Source organism: Oncorhynchus mykiss, chromosome 29, assembly GCF_057628025.1.
Source record: "Oncorhynchus mykiss isolate SJ-2025 chromosome 29, ASM5762802v1, whole genome shotgun sequence".
Lineage (NCBI taxonomy): Eukaryota > Metazoa > Chordata > Actinopteri > Salmoniformes > Salmonidae > Oncorhynchus > Oncorhynchus mykiss.
This window is the reverse complement of record NC_143050.1, coordinates 30,560,095-30,579,270: the sequence shown is the minus strand read 5'-3', so window position 1 is coordinate 30,579,270 and position 19,176 is coordinate 30,560,095. Positions and strand designations below refer to the sequence as shown.

Here is a 19,176-nt window from a genome sequence, read left to right as displayed (position 1 = left end):
GTGTTTGAACTATAGCCTGTTGAAACTTTTCCGAAATGTTTCAATTCATATGCACAAAGACAGCATTTGAATGAAAAATAAGAGAGGTTAAGCAGTCTCTATGATGGTGTTAAAATTCCTACCAGACCGTTTGACCCTTGACTCCATCATTATCAACACAATTTCATGCAAAAAGAGCGAAAAGAGGCATAAAGCTATCCAGAGATGCATTGCCAATACACACTAACACCTTCTCTTCACACATTTTCAATTCAGATCAGGTCCAACAGTCTGACTGTCATTTATCTGAAGGCTTGAGGGCTGAAACATGTAAAAATGCATTAAGCTTTATTAGTTCCCAACAAAAGCAGTATTAAGTTATCTGAGCCAAGGGGTAATATCCTTGCATTACAATCTCAAGTCCCAGACCTTGCTGTAATATTATATTCATGTTTTTGAAATGTTGTGTTTCCAATTCAAATTTCCAATTTAAAAAAAGTTCAAGCGCATTTACTGCATTGCTGTACAATTTAAAAACTTGATGATTACTACAAGTTTAGATAGCTGGCTAGACTACCTAGACTTATATACCAGTCTAAAATGTTTGAACAGACATGGGCTAATTGGGTGACTGTTAGTGAATGACATATAACAAGAGGAAAACTGCTGATGCACAACCACATTACAGAGGTCTGGACCTCGATCTGCTCATATGTAGCTACGGCCCTGATGAGGTCACATAATCATTGCATATTTGGTGAGACTACATCACATTACCTCAAACATGACCTAAGGCAATTGAATGATTGTGTATAACAAAACAGAACATTGAAGAGACATTCTATTGATAACAATGTGAAGGCTTTTTGGAGCAGGTTTTGGTGCCATGCCTAACCCTGTCATCTTTTCACCTCTCTCTCCAAGCCCGGGATGTGTATAAGGAACACAAGGTTTTCATGTCTACTTTTCAGTTTATATCTTGTCTATTCTGAGTATGGATATTCATGCCGAGGGACTTTTTAACATATTTTCTTGCCATATATAAATAAAAAAATTGCGAGCCAGTGTCTGAGACGGTATCTGTCTGCCTGTAATTGTGTTTATCACACTGTGCATCACAACCTGGTGCATTCCGCATCTCCACTGCCAGCACTGCCTAATGGGCATTCCCATTGGACAGGTTAAGATTACAGTCTTTACAAACAGACATACATGTCAACTGGGCATTGATGAATATTTTCGGCTTTTGTACTTTCTGGCTTTGTGTGTGTGTGTGTGTGTGTGTGTGTGTGTGTGTTTGTGTGTGTGTGTGTGTGTGTGTGTGTGTGTGTGTGTGTGTGTGTGTGTGTGTGTGTGTGTGTGTGTGTGTGTGTGTGTGTGTGTGTGTGTGTACTGAAGTAGAACATAAAAAAGACTATAGATCCATAAACACACAGGAAGTCGAAGTCACACTGTTAATAAGAAATATTCACATCATATCCGATTCCTGTGTTATATTCTCTCTTGCAGAAGGCTATAATGTTATTCCTCAACAGACTTAGCAAGACGCCAGAAACCTCTCTGAAGACACAGATAGCCTAAAGTATGAAGGCCGTCTTGCATTGTTGTGATACACATACAGATTACGTGAAGTCACATTTATTCAGCGCCCCCGGAGACCGTGTCTTCTTTTCTCATTCCGATCATGCCTTCTCCCTCCATTCACATTCAGTCCAGTGCAGCTGTAAAAAAAACAAAAAAAACACCTTATCTGAGAGAGAGTCTGGCTTTGGTACTTTCAATGCATACTTTTTATTCAGCTTTATGGAAGCACCTTATAGCATTTTTAAAAGAAAGTAAGTGCTGTTATCAACTTGTCAAGCTTCCTTTTGTTACACACACACCCATATCCTCCATGACAATCCCTGGATGTGTGAGTGTGTGTGTGTGTGTGTGACGAAACCCATAGGGATTATTATACATATTATTAGACCCATAACATCAGATAATGACGCAGGGACTTGCTCATACTCTTCTTTCAAAGATATTGTGCCAACAGACATACAGTATCTTCAATTAATTATCTTGGGAAAAAATGATTGATCTTTAATAGAGTCAGCCATAGGGATATATGGTGGGTAACAGGGAAAACATGCCGAAGACAGCTATTGGTCCATGCTACTGGTGGCTTTTTCATGTTTCATTTGATGAGATGTTGTAGATCTTTCAAGACTGTCAACTATGTGTGATGAACATACATGAAAGAAACCCATAAGAAAAGCATGCTAACATGCAGAGAAAGACCAGGAGACCAAATAAAACCGCCATATCAATATTTGCCCATCCTTTGGAGTAAAGTGCTCCTTACCTTAATTGTCTTAATTTAAAACCCTCCAGAACTGCCTTCCCTGCAGATGAGATTGTGTGTTTCAATCAGAGAGAGGAAATCAAACGGGTTATACATGTCAGCATGTACCAGATTGGATCAGACTGGGGCTGTCTGTGGCGGATGAGGAGTGGCTGGGGCTGGTGCAGGGTCTAGGTGGGGGAGGGGGGTCATGTGTCTGCCTCCCGAGACAGGATCTGATTTATGGGCCGCGGTGTCCAACCCTCCCTGCCTCTTCAATGTCACCCTTCAGCTTGTCTCCGTCTGATAGCCACCACAGAAGTGTTAGCACAACTGGCCGTGATCGGGAGTCCCATAGGGAGGCGCACAAATGGCCCAGCGTCTTCCGGGTTAGTGGAGGGTTTGGCCGGGGTAGGCCGTCATTGTAAATAAGAATTTGTTCCAAAACTGACTTGTCTAATTAAATGAAGGTTAAATAAAAAATAAATGAGGCCAACAATGTAAGGAACAGGATAGTAGGAGGAGGTGGGGGTGGAGGTGGGGGGGAGGAGGATGAGGTGGAGGAGGAGGTGGAGGAGGATGAGGTGGAGGAGGAGGTGGAGGATGAAGGAGAAGAGGAGAAGGGGAGGTTACAGGTTGAGATGCCCAGGTGAATACACCCTTGGGGAAATCAGGCAGCACCTTAGGCAGCATCAATAGTTGACCTATTACCATACTGACATGCATTCATTAGTGATGGTAACCCTTCTGCAACCCAATTTCAGATGTTTATTATCAGTAATCCCTGGGGGAAATGGCTTTGTCATGTCTCTTGTGATCCATGAAGGATCTATTCAAGTTGATCCCCTAAAAAAACATAGACCCTTATCACCCATTACTCTGCTTAGTCTCTGAACTCCAACTACCCTCGTCCGTCGTCCTTTCCCTGCAGTCTCTCTTTTAGAAACAGCCATCTTTAAGTATAGAGTAGTATCCCTTCCCACCTAGGCCTCTCACATCCATTGGTGTCGGTTACTATAACGTTTAACAGCAGCAGCAGCAGTTCAGAGAGCCCTCTACCTGCGACTCCTTTAATGTGAAACGGCGCTCTGTGTTAGGAGCTTGTTCCTCTGATCTGCAGGTTCTCAGAATAAGCCATCAATGATTTAGACCAACACTAGGAGCTCTCTCTTCTCCCCCCTCCTCTGCAAGAGCTGCAGGTGGGTTAGCTAGCTAGCGCTCTCACACACACACTCTCTGAAGAATGATCAACCCTGCTTTTCCTCATTCCTTGCATAATTTCAGTGTAGCTATATTGTTCAGAAAGCCCTGCCTCTACACCATTTTAGCTACAGTACTATTTTATTACCTAATGGAAAGTCTCCTCCTGTCTTATAACGCCACGCCCCATATCCATGTATTTCTTCCTAGCCATTTTTCATCTATTATCTGTTCCATGTATATTATTGGGCAGTGTTTTATCTATTATGGAAATATAAATTGATGGATTTACAAGAGTCTAAAAACCATGTGCTAGCATCCCATGGAACAGACTCTCATCCAGGCATTCTCTCAATCATTTTGCCTTTAATTAATTAGCTAATTAATCAAATTAAGCTCCCAAGCTGATTTATGGTACGTTTCTGGATTAGGCGTGATGAATAGAAGCAGGGGACATGGAGGATTCTCCTTCTGGGTAAGCAGTACCACTCACTAGAGGCCATATTTAATCCACGGATCTCCACATTTGACTTTTGATTTCACACCAGACACGCCACGCTATGCACCAAGTGCTTTGTGTTAGCAGTTTTGCCTTTGTGACATGCAAAACGATCGGCGAATGCTCCGTGATTCATCATTAGTGGCAACCGGATGATTATTCATTTGATTAAATCTTCCGGCCTTAACCAAAAGCCGGCATGGCATAATGAAATCTGATACTCTCAGTGAGAGATGGCTCGAGACGGGGGGTAACAACGTTCATGCTTCAGAGCCGTGGATATACACGTTTCCCCTCCATTCATTCTATCCCCACCACCTTCATCCCTGGTGTCTAATTGAAGCGTTGGGAAATTGAAATCAGACAGAGGACATAATAACGTGCACCATACATATGCACCTTTTATCTCCTCGTGTTAATCAGACTCTAATGTAACCCCTCTCGGTTGCGTCTCTCTGTGAGAGATGTTTTCTAGATTGGACGTAGTACTCTGTTGCCTGTGAGAGAGGCTTGTCTGTACCAGCAGAGGGGTAATCTCATTGCTCACCTCCCCCTTGTCATTCCCAGTGGGAGCACACACACTGAATAAAACAAATAATGCACACCATAGATTGTTCTCTGATTCCATTTGCAATCTAGTGGAGTGGTAAGTTGAGTACTCCTTCAGGAAGCAGAGGAGGGAGCAAGCCCCGATCCACATCAACTGGACTGCAGGAGACAGAGTCACAAGTTTTAAGTTCCTCTGCATCCACATCACCGAGGACATTTGAATTGACCATCAACACCACCACTCTTGTCAAGAGGGCGCAACCGTGTCTCTACTTTCTAAGGCGGCTGAAGAAATTTGGCATGCCACCCCGGGACCTGTCCAAATACTACCACGGTACCATCGAGAGCGGCCTGACCGGTTGCATCGCGGCCTGTTATGGGAATTGCTCCATCCACGACCGCAAGGGCCTCCAGCAGGAGGTGAAGACTGCCCAGTATATCACTGGGACCCTGAACGTGCTCCCATACCATCCAGAACATTTACTCGAAACGGTGCCTGAGGAAGGACCCCACACAAGCTGTTCTCTCTCTTAGCGTTGGGCAGACGGTAAAGGAGTATAAGGTCTGATACTGTACCAACAGGCTCAGAGACAGTTTCAATCCACAAGCCATCAGATTGCTGAACACTTGAACTGGACTGACCACCTGCACTGATTCTCCGCACCTCAGCACACATGCAATCACTCATGCACACATCTACACACACACACACACACACACACACACACACACACACACACACACACACACACACACACACACACACACACACACACTGCTACTAGACTCTTACTACACTGCTATATTTCTACACTTGCCCCATCCCCCATTCCCCAATACACATGTAAATATTGGACTATAAATTGTACCTTCCTGTATTATACTTATGATAAAATTATTCAATTTGATTGCCATTTACTTTACGTTCGTATTCTTATCTTTTAGTACTTCTAATTGTTTGCATTGTCGAGAAGGAACCTGCAAGTAAGCACTTCGTTGGATGATGTACAGTGCATTCGGAAAGTATTCTGACTCCTTGACTTTTTCCACATGTTATTTTACAGCCTTGTTCTAAAATTGATTTAATACATTTTTTCCCTCATCAATCTACACACAATACACCACAATGACATAGCAAAAACAGGATTTGAGACATTTTTGCAAATGTATTAAAAATAAAAATGATTATTTACATAAGTATTCAGAACCTTTACTATGAGACTTGAAATTGAGCTCAGGTGCATCCTGTTTCCATTGATCATCTTTGAAATGTTTCTACAACTTGTCTGGAGTCCACCTGTGGTAAATTCAGTTGATTAGACATGATTTGGAAAGGCACACACCTGTTTATATAAGGTCCCACATGAGGTGAGGTCGAAGGAATTGTCGATAGATCTGCGAGACAGGATTGTGTCGAGGCACAGCTTTGGGGAAGGGCACCAAAACATTTCTGCAGCATTGAAGGTCCCCAAAAACACAGTGGCCTCCATCATTCTTAAATGGAAGAAGTTTGGAACCACCAAGACTCTTCCTAGAGCTGGCCGATTGGCCAAACTCAGCAATTGGGGGAGAAGGGCCTTGGTCAGGGAGGTGACCAAGAACTCGATGGTCACTCTGACAGAGCTCCAGAGTTCCTCTGTGGAGATGGGAGAACCTTCCAGAGGGACAACCATCCCTACAACACTCCACCTGACAATGTTCAGGAGAAGACCCAGAAGCAGAGTTTTGAAGTAACAAAAGTTTATTACAAAAACAGGGGGGTAGGCAAACGACGGGTCAAGGGCAGGCAGAGGTCAGTAGTCCAGAGCAGAGTCTAAAAGATACAGATCGGCAGGCAGGCTCAGGGTCAGGGCAGGCAGAGGTCAGTAATCCATGGTGGTGTGACAAGTTACAGAACGACAGGCAGGCTCAAGGTCAGGGCAGGCAGAATGGTTAAAAACTGTGATAGCTAGAAAACAGGGACTAGAGACAGGAGCACGGGGGAAAACGCTGGTAGGCTTAACGTAACAAAACTAACTGGCAACAGACAAACAGAGAGCACAGGTACAAACAGAGAGCACAGGCATAATTACACTGGGGATAATGAGGAAGATGAGCGTGCCGGCGTTGGAACTCAGCAATAAGGCCTGGATCCAGGATATCCCTAGTGGGGACCTAGCACCTCTCCCATGGGCCATAACCCTCCCAGTCAACCAGGTATTGGAATCCCCTGCCCCGCGGTCAAACTTTCAGGAGGCGCCTCAGCGTGTACGCCGGTTGGCCATCGATGAGACAGGGAAGAGGTGTGGGCCTAGAAACAAATCAAATCAAATTTTATTGGTCACATACACATGGTTAGCAGATGTTAATGCGAGTGTAGGAAGATGCTTGTGCTTCTAGTAATGCCTAACAAGTAATCTATCAATTCCCCTACAACTACCTAATACACACAAATCTAAATGGATGGATTAAGAATATGTACATATAAATATATGGATGAGCGATGGCCGTGCAGCAAGATGCAATAGATGGTATAAGATACAGTCTATACATAAGAGATGAGTAATGTAAGATATGTAAATATTATTCAGTGGCATTGTTTAAACTAGTGATCCATTTATTAAAGTGGCCAATTATATGAGTCTCTATGTAGGCAGCAGCCTCTCTGAGTTAGTGATTGCTGTTTAGCAGTCTTATGGCCTTGAGATAGAAGCTGTTTTTCAGTCTCTCGGTCCCAGCTTTGATGCACCTGTACGGACCTCGCCTTCTGGAAGGTAATTGGGCAAACAGGCAGTGGCTTGGGTTGTTGTTTTCCTTGATGATCTTTTTCACCTTCCTGTGATATCGGGTGCAGTAGGTGTCCTGGAGGGCAGGCAGTTTGCAGACCGCACCACCCTCTGGAGAGCCTTGCGGTTGAGGGCAGTGCAGTTGATACAGCCTGACAGGATGCTCTCAATGTCATGTATTGTCATGTTGTGTCTTGTTTCTGTCCTTTCCTTTCACCCTGTCTCCCTCTGCTGGTCGTACTAGGTTACCGTTTCTGTCCCTCTTTCCCCCAGCTGTTCCTTGTCTTCTCTGACTACCTCATTCACCCCTTTTCCCACCTGTTCCCTTTTTCCCTCTGATTAGGTCCCTATATCTCTCTCTGTTTCTGCTCCTGTCTTTGTCGGATTCTTGTTTGTGTGTCTCATGCCTGAACCAGACTATCATCGTGTTTGCTGCAACCTTGTCCTGTCCTGTCGGAATCTACCTGTCCATCTGAGCCCACGTGTGTTCATCATTAAAGAAACTCTGTTTGTTAATTCGCTTTTGGGTCCTCATTCACGCACCTGACAGAAGAATCCGACCAAGAATGGACCCAGCGACTTCGGATCCTCTCCACTCAGCCGTCGAGATCCAGGGAGCGATGCTAGGCAGACACGAGCAGGAATTGTCTGCTGCTCGACATGCCGTTGAGACCCTGGCCACCCAAGTCTCCAACCTCACAGAACAGGTTCACCATCTCCGCCTCGATCCACCGGCCACTTCCAGGGCTTTCGAATCTCCGGAGCCCAGAATCAATAACCCGCCGTGTTACTCTGGGGAGCCCACTGAATGCCGCTCGTTCCTCACCCAGTGTGATATTGTGTTTTCTCTCCAGCCCAACACTTACGCCAGGAGCACTGCTCGTGTCGCCTACGTCATATCTCTCCTTACTGGACGGGCTCGTGAGTGGGGCACGGCAATCTGGGAGGCAAGGGCTGAGTGTACTAACCAGTATCAGGACTTTAAGGAGGAGATGATACGGGTTTTTGATCGATCTGTTTTTGGGGAGGAGGCTTCCAGGGCCCTGTCTTCCCTATGTCAAGGCAATCGATCCATAACAGACTACTCTATTGAGTTTCGCACTCTTGCTGCCTCCAGTGGCTGGAACGAGCCGGCTTTGCTCGCTCGTCTTCTGGAGGGTCTCCGCGCAGAGGTAAAGGATGAGATTCTCTCCCGGGAGGTTCCTTCCAGCGTGGATTCCTTGATTGAACTCGCTATTCGCATTGAGCGACGGGTTGATCTTCGTCACCGAGCTCGTGGAAAGGAGCTCGCGTTCTCCGTTGCCCCCCTCTCCGCATCACTACCATCTTCCTCTGCCGGCTCGGGAGCTGAGCCTATGCAGCTGGGAGGTATCCGCATCTCGACTAAGGAGAGGGAACGGAGAATCACCAACCGCCTCTGTCTCTATTGCGGTTCTGCTGGTCATTTTGTCACTTCATGTCCAGTAAAAGCCAGAGCTCATCAGTAAGCGGAGGGCTACTGGTGAGCGCTACTACTCCTGTCTCTCCTTCAAGATCCTGCACTACCTTGTCGGTCCATCTACGCTGGACCGGTTCGTCAGCTTCCTGCAGTGCCTTAATAGACTCTGGGGCGGAGGGCTGTTTTATGGACGAGACCTGGGCTCGGGAACATGACATTCCTCTCAGACAGTTAAGGGAGTCCACGGCCTTGTTCGCCCTGGATGGTAGTCCTCTCCCCAGGATTCAGCGTGAGACGCTACCTTTAACCCTCACTGTTTCTGGTAATCATAGCGAAACCATTTCTTTTTTAATTTTTCGTTCACCTTTTACACCTGTTGTTTTGGGCCATCCCTGGCTAGTTTGTCATAATCCTTCCATTAATTGGTCTAGTAATTCTATCCTCTCCTGGAACGTCTCTTGTCATGTGAAATGTTTAATGTCTGCTATCCCTCCTGTTTCCTCTGTCTCTTCTTCACAGGAGGAGCCTGGTGATTTGACAGGGGTGCCGGAGGAATATCACGATCTGCGCACGGTGTTCAGTCGGTCCAGGGCCACCTCTCTTCCTCCACACCGGTCGTATGATTGTAGTATTGATCTCCTTCCGGGAACCACTCCCCCCCGGGGTAGACTATACTCTCTGTCGGCTTCCGAACGTAAGGCTCTCGAGGATTATTTGTCTGTAGCTCTTGACGCCGGTACCATAGTCCCCTCCTCCTCTCCCGCCGGAGCGGGGGTTTTTTTTGTCAAGAAGAAGGACGGGTCTCTGCGCCCCTGCATAGATTATCGAGGGCTGAATGACATAACAGTGAAGAATCGTTATCCGCTTCCTCTTATGTCTTCAGCCTTCGAGATCCTGCAGGGAGCCAGGTTTTTCACTAAGTTGGACCTTCGTAACGCTTACCATCTCGTGCGCATCAGGGAGGGGGACGAGTGGAAGACGGCGTTTAACACTCCGTTAGGGCACTTTGAATACCGGGTTCTTCCTTTCGGCCTCGCTAACGCTCCAGCTGTCTTTCAGGCATTAGTCAATGATGTCCTGAGAGACATGCTGAACATCTTTGTTTTCGTTTACCTTGACGATATCCTGATTTTTTCACCGTCACTCCAGATTCATGTTCAGCACGTTCGACGTGTCCTCCAGCGCCTTTTAGAGAATTGTCTTTTTGTGAAGGCTGAGAAGTGCACTTTTCATGCCTCCTCCGTCACATTTCTCGGTTCTGTTATTTCCGCTGAAGGCATTAAGATGGATCCCGCTAAGGTCCAAGCTGTCATTGATTGGCCCGCCCCTAAGTCACGCGTCGAGCTGCAGCGCTTTCTCGGCTTCGCGAACTTCTATCGTCGTTTCATCCGTAATTTCGGTCAGGTGGCAGCTCCTCTCACAGCCCTTACTTCTGTCAAGACGTGCTTTAAGTGGTCCGTTTCCGCCCAGGGAGCTTTTGATCTCCTCAAGAATCGTTTTACATCCGCTCCTATCCTTGTTACACCTGACGTCTCTAGACAGTTTGTTGTCGAGGTTGACGCGTCAGAGGTGGGCGTGGGAGCCATTCTTTCTCAGCGCTCCCTCTCTGACGACAAGGTCCACCCATGCGCGTATTTTTCTCATCGCCTGTCGCCGTCGGAACGTAACTATGATGTGGGAAACCGCGAACTGCTCGCCATCCGGTTAGCCCTAGGCGAATGGCGACAGTGGTTGGAGGGGGCGACCGTTCCTTTTGTCGTTTGGACTGACCATAGGAACCTTGAGTACATCCGTTCTGCCAAACGACTTAATGCGCGTCAGGCGCGTTGGGCGCTGTTTTTCGCTCGTTTCGAGTTCGTGATTTCTTATCGTCCGGGCTCTAAGAACACCAAGCCTGATGCTTTATCTCGTCTCTTCAGTTCTTCAGTAGCCTCCACTGACCCCGAGGGGATTCTCCCTGAGGGGCGTGTTGTCGGGTTGACTGTCTGGGGAATTGAGAGGCAGGTAAAGCAAGCGCTCACTCACACTCCGTCGCCGCGCGCTTGTCCTAGGAACCTTCTTTTCGTTCCCGTTCCTACTCGTCTGGCCGTTCTTCAGTGGGCTCACTCTGCCAAGTTAGCCGGCCACCCTGGCGTTCGGGGTACGCTTGCTTCCATTCGCCAGCGTTTTTGGTGGCCCACCCGGGAGCATGACACGCGTCGTTTCGTGGCTGCTTGTTCGGTCTGCGCGCAGACTAAGTCCGGTAACTCCCCTCCTGCCGGCCGTCTCAGGCCGCTTCCCATTCCCTCTCGACCGTGGTCTCACATCGCCTTAGATTTTGTCACCGGACTGCCTTCGTCAGCGGGGAAGACTGTTATTCTTACGGTTGTCGATAGGTTCTCTAAGGCGGCTCATTTCATTCCCCTTGCTAAGCTTCCTTCTGCTAAAGAGACGGCACAAATCATCATCGAGAATGTTTTCAGAATTCATGGCCTTCCGTCAGACGTCGTTTCGGACAGAGGTCCGCAATTCACATCTCAATTTTGGAGGGAGTTTTGCCGTTTGATTGGGGCTTCCGTCAGTCTCTCTTCCGGCTTTCACCCCCAGTCTAACGGTCAAGCAGAACGGGCCAATCAGACTATTGGTCGCATCTTACGCAGTCTTTCTTTTCGCAACCCTGCGTCTTGGTCAGAACAGCTCCCCTGGGCAGAATACGCCCACAACTCGCTTCCTTCGTCTGCGACCGGGCTATCTCCTTTTCAGAGTAGCCTCGGGTACCAGCCTCCGCTGTTCTCATCTCAGTTCGCCGAGTCCAGCGTCCCCTCCGCTCAGGCTTTTGTCCAACGTTGCGAGCGCACCTGGAAGAGGGTCAGGTCTGCACTTTGCCGTTATAGGAAGCAGACTGTGAGGGCTGCTAATAAGCGTAGAACTAAGAGTCCTAGATATTGTCGCGGTCAGAGAGTTTGGCTCTCCACTCAGAACCTTCCCCTTAAGACGGCTTCTCGCAAGTTGACCCCGCGGTTCATTGGTCCGTTCCGTATTTCTCGGGTCATTAATCCTGTCGCAGTTCGACTTCTTCTTCCGCGATACCTTCGTCGCGTCCACCCGGTCTTCCATGTCTCCTGTATCAAGCCCGTTCTTCGCGCCCCCGCTCGTCTCCCCCCCCCCCCCCATCCTTGTCGAGGGCGCACCCATCTACAGGGTCCGTAGGATTTTGGACATGCGTCCTCGGGGCCGTGGTCACCAGTACCTCGTAGATTGGGAGGGGTACGGTCCTGAGGAGAGGAGTTGGGTTCCCTCTCGGGACGTGCTGGACCGTGCGCTGATCGAGGATTTCCTCCGTTGCCGCCAGGTTTCCTCCTCGAGTGCGCCAGGGGGCGCTGGGTGAGTGGGGGGGTACTGTCATGTATTGTCATGTTGTGTCTTGTTTCTGTCCTTTCCTTTCACCCTGTCTCCCTCTGCTGGTCGTACTAGGTTACCGTTTCTGTCCCTCTTTCCCCCAGCTGTTCCTTGTCTTCTCTGACTACCTCATTCACCCCTTTTCCCACCTGTTCCCTTTTTCCCTCTGATTAGGTCCCTATATCTCTCTCTGTTTCTGCTCCTGTCTTTGTCGGATTCTTGTTTGTGTGTCTCATGCCTGAACCAGACTATCATCGTGTTTGCTGCAACCTTGTCCTGTCCTGTCGGAATCTACCTGTCCATCTGAGCCCACGTGTGTTCATCATTAAAGAAACTCTGTTTGTTAATTCGCTTTTGGGTCCTCATTCACGCACCTGACACTCAATTGTGCATCTGTAAAAGTTTGTCAGGGTTTTAGGTGACAAGCCAAATTTCTTCAGCCTCCCGAGGTTCAAGAGGACCTGTTGCACCTTCTTCACCATACTGTCTGTGTGGGTGGACCATTTCAGTTTGTCTGTGATGTGTACACCGAGGAACTTAAAACTTTCCACCTTCCCCACTGCTGTCCCTTTGATGTGGATAGGGTGGTGCTCCCACTGCTGTTTCCTGAAGTCACGATCATATCATTTGTTTTGTTGACGTTGAGTGAGAGGTTGTTTTCCTGACACCACACTTTGAGTGCCCTCACCTCCTCCCTGTAGGCTGTCTAGTCGTTATTGGTAATCAAGCCCACTGCTGTTGTGTCATCTGACAACTTGATGATTGAGTTGGAGGCGTGCATGGCCACGCAGTCATGGGTGAGCAGGGAGTACAGGAGGGGGCTGAGCATGCACCCTTGTAGGGCCCCAATGTTGATTGTCTGCGAAGTGGAGATGTTGTTTCCTATCTTCACCACCTGGGGGCGGCCCGTCAGAAAGTCCAGGACACAATTGCACAGGGCGGGGTTGAGACCCAGGGCCTCCAGCTTAATGATGCACTTGGAGGATACTATGGTGTTGAATGCTGAGCTGTAGTCGATGAACAGCATTCTTACATACAGTGGGGCAAAAAAGTATTTAGTCAGCCACCAATTGTGCAAGTTCTCCCACTTAAAAAGATGAGAGAGGCCTTTACACAGGTACACTTCAACTATGACAGACAAAATTAGAAAAAAAAATCCAGAAAATCACATTGTAGGATTTTTAATGAATTTATTTTCAAATTATGGTGGAAAATAAGTATTTGGTCACCTACAAACAAGCAAGATTTATGGCTCTCACAGACCTGTAACTTCTTCTTTAAGAGGCTCCTCTGTCCTCCACTCATTACCTGTATTAATGGCACCTGCTTGAACTTGTTATCAGTATAAAAGACACCTGTCCACAACCTCAAACAGTCACACTCCAAACTCCACCATGGCCAAGACCAAAAAGCTGTCAAAGGACACCAGAAACAAAATTGTAGACCTGCACCAGGCTGGGAAGACTGAATCTGCAATAGGTAAGCAGCTTGGTTTGAAGAAATCAACTGTGGGAGCAATTATTAGGAAATGGAAGACATACAAGACCACTGATAATCTCCCTCGATCTGGGGCTCCACGCAAGATCTCACCCCGTGGGGTCAAAATGATCACAAGAACGGTGAGCAAAAATCCCAGAACCACACGGGGGGACCTAGTGAATGACCTGCAGAGAGCTGGGACCAAGGTAACAAAGCCTACCATCAGTAACACACTACGCCGCCAGGGACGTGTCCCCCTGCTTAAGCCAGTACATGTCCAGGCCCGTCTGAAGTTTGCTAGAGAGCATTTGGATGATCCAGAAGAAGATTGGGAGAATATCATATGGTCAGATCAAACCAAAATAAAAATTTTGGGTAAAAACTCAACTCGTCGTGTTTGGAGGACAAAGAATGCTGAGTTGCATCCAAAGAATACCATACCCATGAAGCATGGGGGTGGAAACATCATGCTTTGGGGCTGTTTTTCTGCAAAGGGACCAGGACGACTGATCCATGTAAAGGAGAGAATGAATGGGGCCATGTATCGTGAGATTTTGAGTGAAAACCTCCTTCCATCAGCAAGGGCATTGAAGATGAAACGTGGCTGGATCTTTCAGCAAGACAATGATCCCAAACACAACGCCCGGGCAACGAAGGAGTGGCTTCGTAAGAAGCATTTCAAGGTCCTGGAGTGGCCTAGCCAGTCTCAACCCCATAGAAAATCTTTGGAGGGAGTTGAAAGTCCGTGTTGCCAGCAACAGCCCCAAAACATCACTGCTCTAGAGGAGATCTGCATGGTGGAATGGGTCAAAATACCAGCAACAGTGTGTGAAAACCTTGTGAAGACTTACAGAAAACGTTTGACTTCTGTCATTGCCAACAAAGGGTATATAACAAAGTATTGAGATAAACTTTTGTTATTGACCAAATACTTATTTTCCACCATAATTTGTGCCTAGTTTGTCTGGAAGCAATATGTCGGTGTCCGTGACGTCCCTAGTTTTTGTTTTTGTAGTACGTAATTGCCTGTAGACCGCCATCCATCCATGGTTTTTGGTTAGGTTAGGTTTTGATAGTCACAGTGGGTAAAACATCTCCAATGCACTTCCTTATAAACTCACTCACCGAGTCAGCATATCCATGTCATTCTCAGAGGCTGCCACCCAAAAAATCCCAGTCCGCGTGATCAAAACAATCTTGAAGCGTGGATTCTGATTGGTCAGACAAGCGTTGAATGGTTCTAGTCATGGGTACATCCTGTTTGAGTTTATGCCTATAAGACGGTAGAAGCAAGATGGAGTCATGGTCAGATTTGCCGAAGGGAGGGCGGGGGAGGGCCGTGTATGCAACGCGGAGGTTAGAGTAGCAATGGTCCAGTGTATAGCCCGCACAGGTGCTGCAATCAATATGCTGGTAGAATTTAGGTAGCGATGTTCTCAAATTTGATTAGTTAAAATAACCCAGCTACAATAAATGTAGCCTCAGGATATATGGTTTTCAGTTTATGTAGAGTCCAGTGAGGGTCCTTTAACTTCTTATGGCTGGGGGGCAGTATTGAGTAGCTTGGATGAATAAGGTGCCCAAAGTAAATGGCCTGCTCCTCAGTCTCAGTTGCTAATATATGTTATTAGTAGTATTGGATAGAAAACACTCCAAAGTTTCTAAAACTGTTTGAATGATGTCTGTGAGTATAACAGAACTCATATGGCAGGCAAAAACCCGAGGAGAAATCAAAACAGGAAGTAAGAAATCTGAGGCTGGTATGTACACAGTTCCCATTGAAATCCGCTTGAGATATTAATGATGTTGCACTTCCTAGGGCTTCCACTAGATGTCAACTGTCTATACAAATTTGAATGAGGCTTCTACTGTGTTGTGTGACTGAATTACTCAATGACTGAATTAATCAAGGGTCTGGCAGTCAGCTATTTTCTGGTCATGCACATTGCACATGATAGCGACCTGCGTTGCATTGCTCCTGAAGACACAAAGGAATACTCTGGTTGGACTTTGGTTGAATACTCTGGTTCAACTTTATTGAAGATTAATGTTAAAAACATCCAAATGATTGATTCTGTACTTAGTTTGAAATGTTTATTCGACCTGTAATATAACTTTTTGTAGTTTCTATCCGATGTAACGCTGACCAGAACAGCGTTTGGATATGTATACCAAACACGCTAACAAAAGTAGCTAATTGGACATAAATAACAGACATTATCAAACAAATCAAGCATTTATTGTGGACCTGGGATTCCTTGGAGTGCATTCTGATGAAGATCATCAAAGGTAAGGGAATATTTAGCATGTCATTTATGGTTTATGTTGACTACAACATGGCGGCTATTTTGACTTGATTGTTCTCAGCGCTGTCTCAGATTATTGCATGGTTTACTTTTTCGTAAAGTTTTTTTGTAATCTGACACAGCGGTTGCATTAAGGACAGGTATATCTATACTTCCATGTGTATAACTTGTATTATCATCTACATTTATGATGAGTATTTCTGTTGAATCGATGTGGCTATGCAAAATCACTGGATGTTTTTGGAACTAGTGAATGTTACGCGCCAATGTAAACTCAGATTTTTTAAAATTTAAATATGAACTTTATCTAACAAAACAAACATGTGTTGTGCAACATGAAGTCCTATGAGTGTCATCTGATGAAGATCATCAAAGGTTAGTGATTCATTTTATATCTATTTGTGGTTTTTGTGACTCCTCTCTTTGGCTGGAAAAATGGCTGTGTTTTATTGTGACTAGGTGCTGACCCAACATAATCGTTTGTGGTGCTTTCGCCGTAAATCCTATTTGAAATCGGACACTGTGGTGGGATTAACAACAAGAATACCTTTAAAACGGTATAAGATACTTGTATGTTTGAGGAATTTTAATTATGAGATTTCTGTCGTTTTGAATTTGGCGTCCTGCACTTTCAGTGGCTGTTGTCATATCATCCCGTTAACGGGATTGCAGCCCAAAGAGGCCGTCGTGGTATCTGCTTGAGGGGGTATATGCACAGCTGTGAATATACAGTTGAAGTCAGAAGTTTACATACACTTAGGTTGGAGTCATTAAAACTTGTTTTCCAACCACAACCACCACAAATTTCTTGTTAACAAACTATAGTTTTGGCAAGTCGGTTAAGACATCTACTTTGTGCATGACACAAGTAATTTTTCCAACAATTGTTTACAGACAGATTATTTCACTTATAATTCACTGCATTACAATTCCAGTGGGTCAGAAGTTTACATACACTAAGTTGACTGTGCCTTTTAAACAGCTTGGAAAATTCCAGAAAATGGTGTCATGGCTTTAGAAGCTTCTGATAGGCTATTTGACATCATTTGAGTCAATTGGAGGTGTACCTGTGGATGTACCTTCAAACTCAGTTAATCTTTGCTTGACATCATGGGAAAATCTAAAGAAATCAGTCAAGACCTCAGAAAAAAATTGTCCACAAGTCTGGTTCATCCTTGGGAGCAATTTCCATATGCTTGAAGGTACCACGTTTATCTGTATAAACAATTGTACGCAAGTATAAGCACCATGGGACCACACAGCCGTCATTCCACTCAGGAAGGAAACGTGTTCTGTCTACAAGAGATGAACGTACTTTGGTGCGAAAAGTGCAAATCAATCCCAGAACAACAGCAAAGGACCTTGTGAAGATGCTGGAGGAAACAGGTACAAAGGTATCAATATCCACAGTAAAAAGAGTCCTATATTGACATAACCTGAAAGGCTGCTCAGCAAGGAAGAAGCCACTGCTCCAAAACTGCCATAAAAAAGCCCGACTACGGTTTGCAACTACACATGGGGACAAAGATCGTACTTTTTCGAAAAATGTCCTCTGGTCTGATTAAACACATAGAACTGTTTGGCCATAATGACCATTGTTGTGTTTGTAGGAAAAAGGGGGAGGCTTGCAAGTCAAAGAACACCTCCCATGAAGCACGGGGGTGGCAGCATCATGTTGTGGGGGTGCTTTTCTGCAGGAGGGACTGGTGCACTTCACAAAATAGATGGCATCATGAGGCAGGAAAATTATGTGGATATATTGAAGCAACATCTCAAGACACCAGACACCAGGAAGTTAAAGCTTGGTCGCAAATGGGTCTTAAGGACAACAAAACCAAGGAGTGTCCATCACAAAGCCCTGACCTCAATCCCAAAGAATATTTGAAAGAAAAAGCATGTGCGAGCAAGGAGGCCTACAAACCTGATTCAGTTACACCAGTTCTGGCAGGAGGGATGGGCCAAAATTCACCCAACTTATTGTGGGAATCTTGTGGAAGGCTACCTGAAACGGTTGACCCAAGTTAAGCAATTTAAAGGCAATGCTACCAAATACTAATTGTGTATGTAAACTTCTGACCCACTGGGAATGTGACAAAATAAATAAAATCTGAAATAAATCATAATATAATTCTGACATTTCACATTCTTAAAATAAAGTGGTGATCCTAACTGACCTAAAACAGGGAATTTTTACTAGGATTAAATGTCAGGAATGAATGAAAACTGAGATTAAATGTACTTGGCTAAGGTGTATGTAAACTTCCAACTTCAACTGTAACTGATGAGAATTGTCTTGGGAGATAATATGGTCGGCATTTGATTGTAAGGAATTCTAGGTCAGATGAACAGAAGGACTTTAGTTCCTGTATGTTGTTATGATTACACCATGAGTCGTTAATCATGAAGCATACACCCCTGGCCTTTTTCTTCCCAGAGAGATGTTTATTTCTGTTGGCACTATGCATGAAGAAATACGGTGGCTGTACCGACGCCGAGACATATCCCGAGAGAGACATGTTTCATTGAAACAGAGAATGTTACAATCTCTGATGTCTCTCTGGAAGGCAACCCTTGCCATAATTTCGTCCATCTTGTTATCAAGAGACTGGACATTTGCGAGTGGTATACTCGGAAGCGGTGGGCGGTGTGCACGCCTTCGAAGCCTGACCAGGAGGCCGCGGGTTTGTGGGGCTGACAACCTAGGGAACACTCGAAAGGCAAGAGCCTAGTGGTAGAGCAGGGGAGGTTGTTGCGGGCGTATTCAATCTACACAAGTTGCTGGCTCCAGGTGGTGGTGTTGGCAAAGGCAAGGCAGTGAAGAGTCGTCTCCAGGTCTTGATTAGCTCGCTCCGACTGACCTTTGGACTGAGGGTAGAACCCAGAGGACAGGCTGGCCGACGACCCAATGAGAGTGCAGAACGCCTTCCAGAACCGGGACGAGAACTGAGGATTCCTGTTGGAGACCATGTCCAGCGGAAGTCCTTGGATCCGGAAGACGTGCTGCACCATGAGCTGGGCCATCTCTTTGGCATGGGGTAGCTTGGGGAGAGGAATGAAGTGGGTGGCTTTGGAAAACCAGTCCACTACTGTCAGAATGAGGGGATTGTGTCGCTGGAGCCAAGAGAATCCCAATATCACGGGAACCTGAGGGGACTTAATTAGCATGAATTGGATAGCATCGCTGTGGTTCCCTGACATTCATAGGTTGATGGGAGTGGTATTGTGGGTGACCCGGGCTATATAGCGCCCATCCAGTG

The 19,176-nt window shown here is 46.1% G+C and overlaps 1 long non-coding RNA gene across 1 annotated transcript in view; it reads right to left on the bottom strand.

The window, feature by feature from the left end:
- Positions 1–306: 306 nt before the first annotated feature.
- The window catches only part of LOC149970422 (uncharacterized), a 37,894-nt gene continuing 19,024 nt past the window's right edge, over positions 307–19,176 (bottom strand). Inside the window, exon 2 of the long non-coding RNA XR_016493333.1 lies at positions 307–1,700. This is a non-coding gene — a long non-coding RNA (uncharacterized LOC149970422). The remainder of the gene's footprint in view (positions 1,701–19,176) is intronic.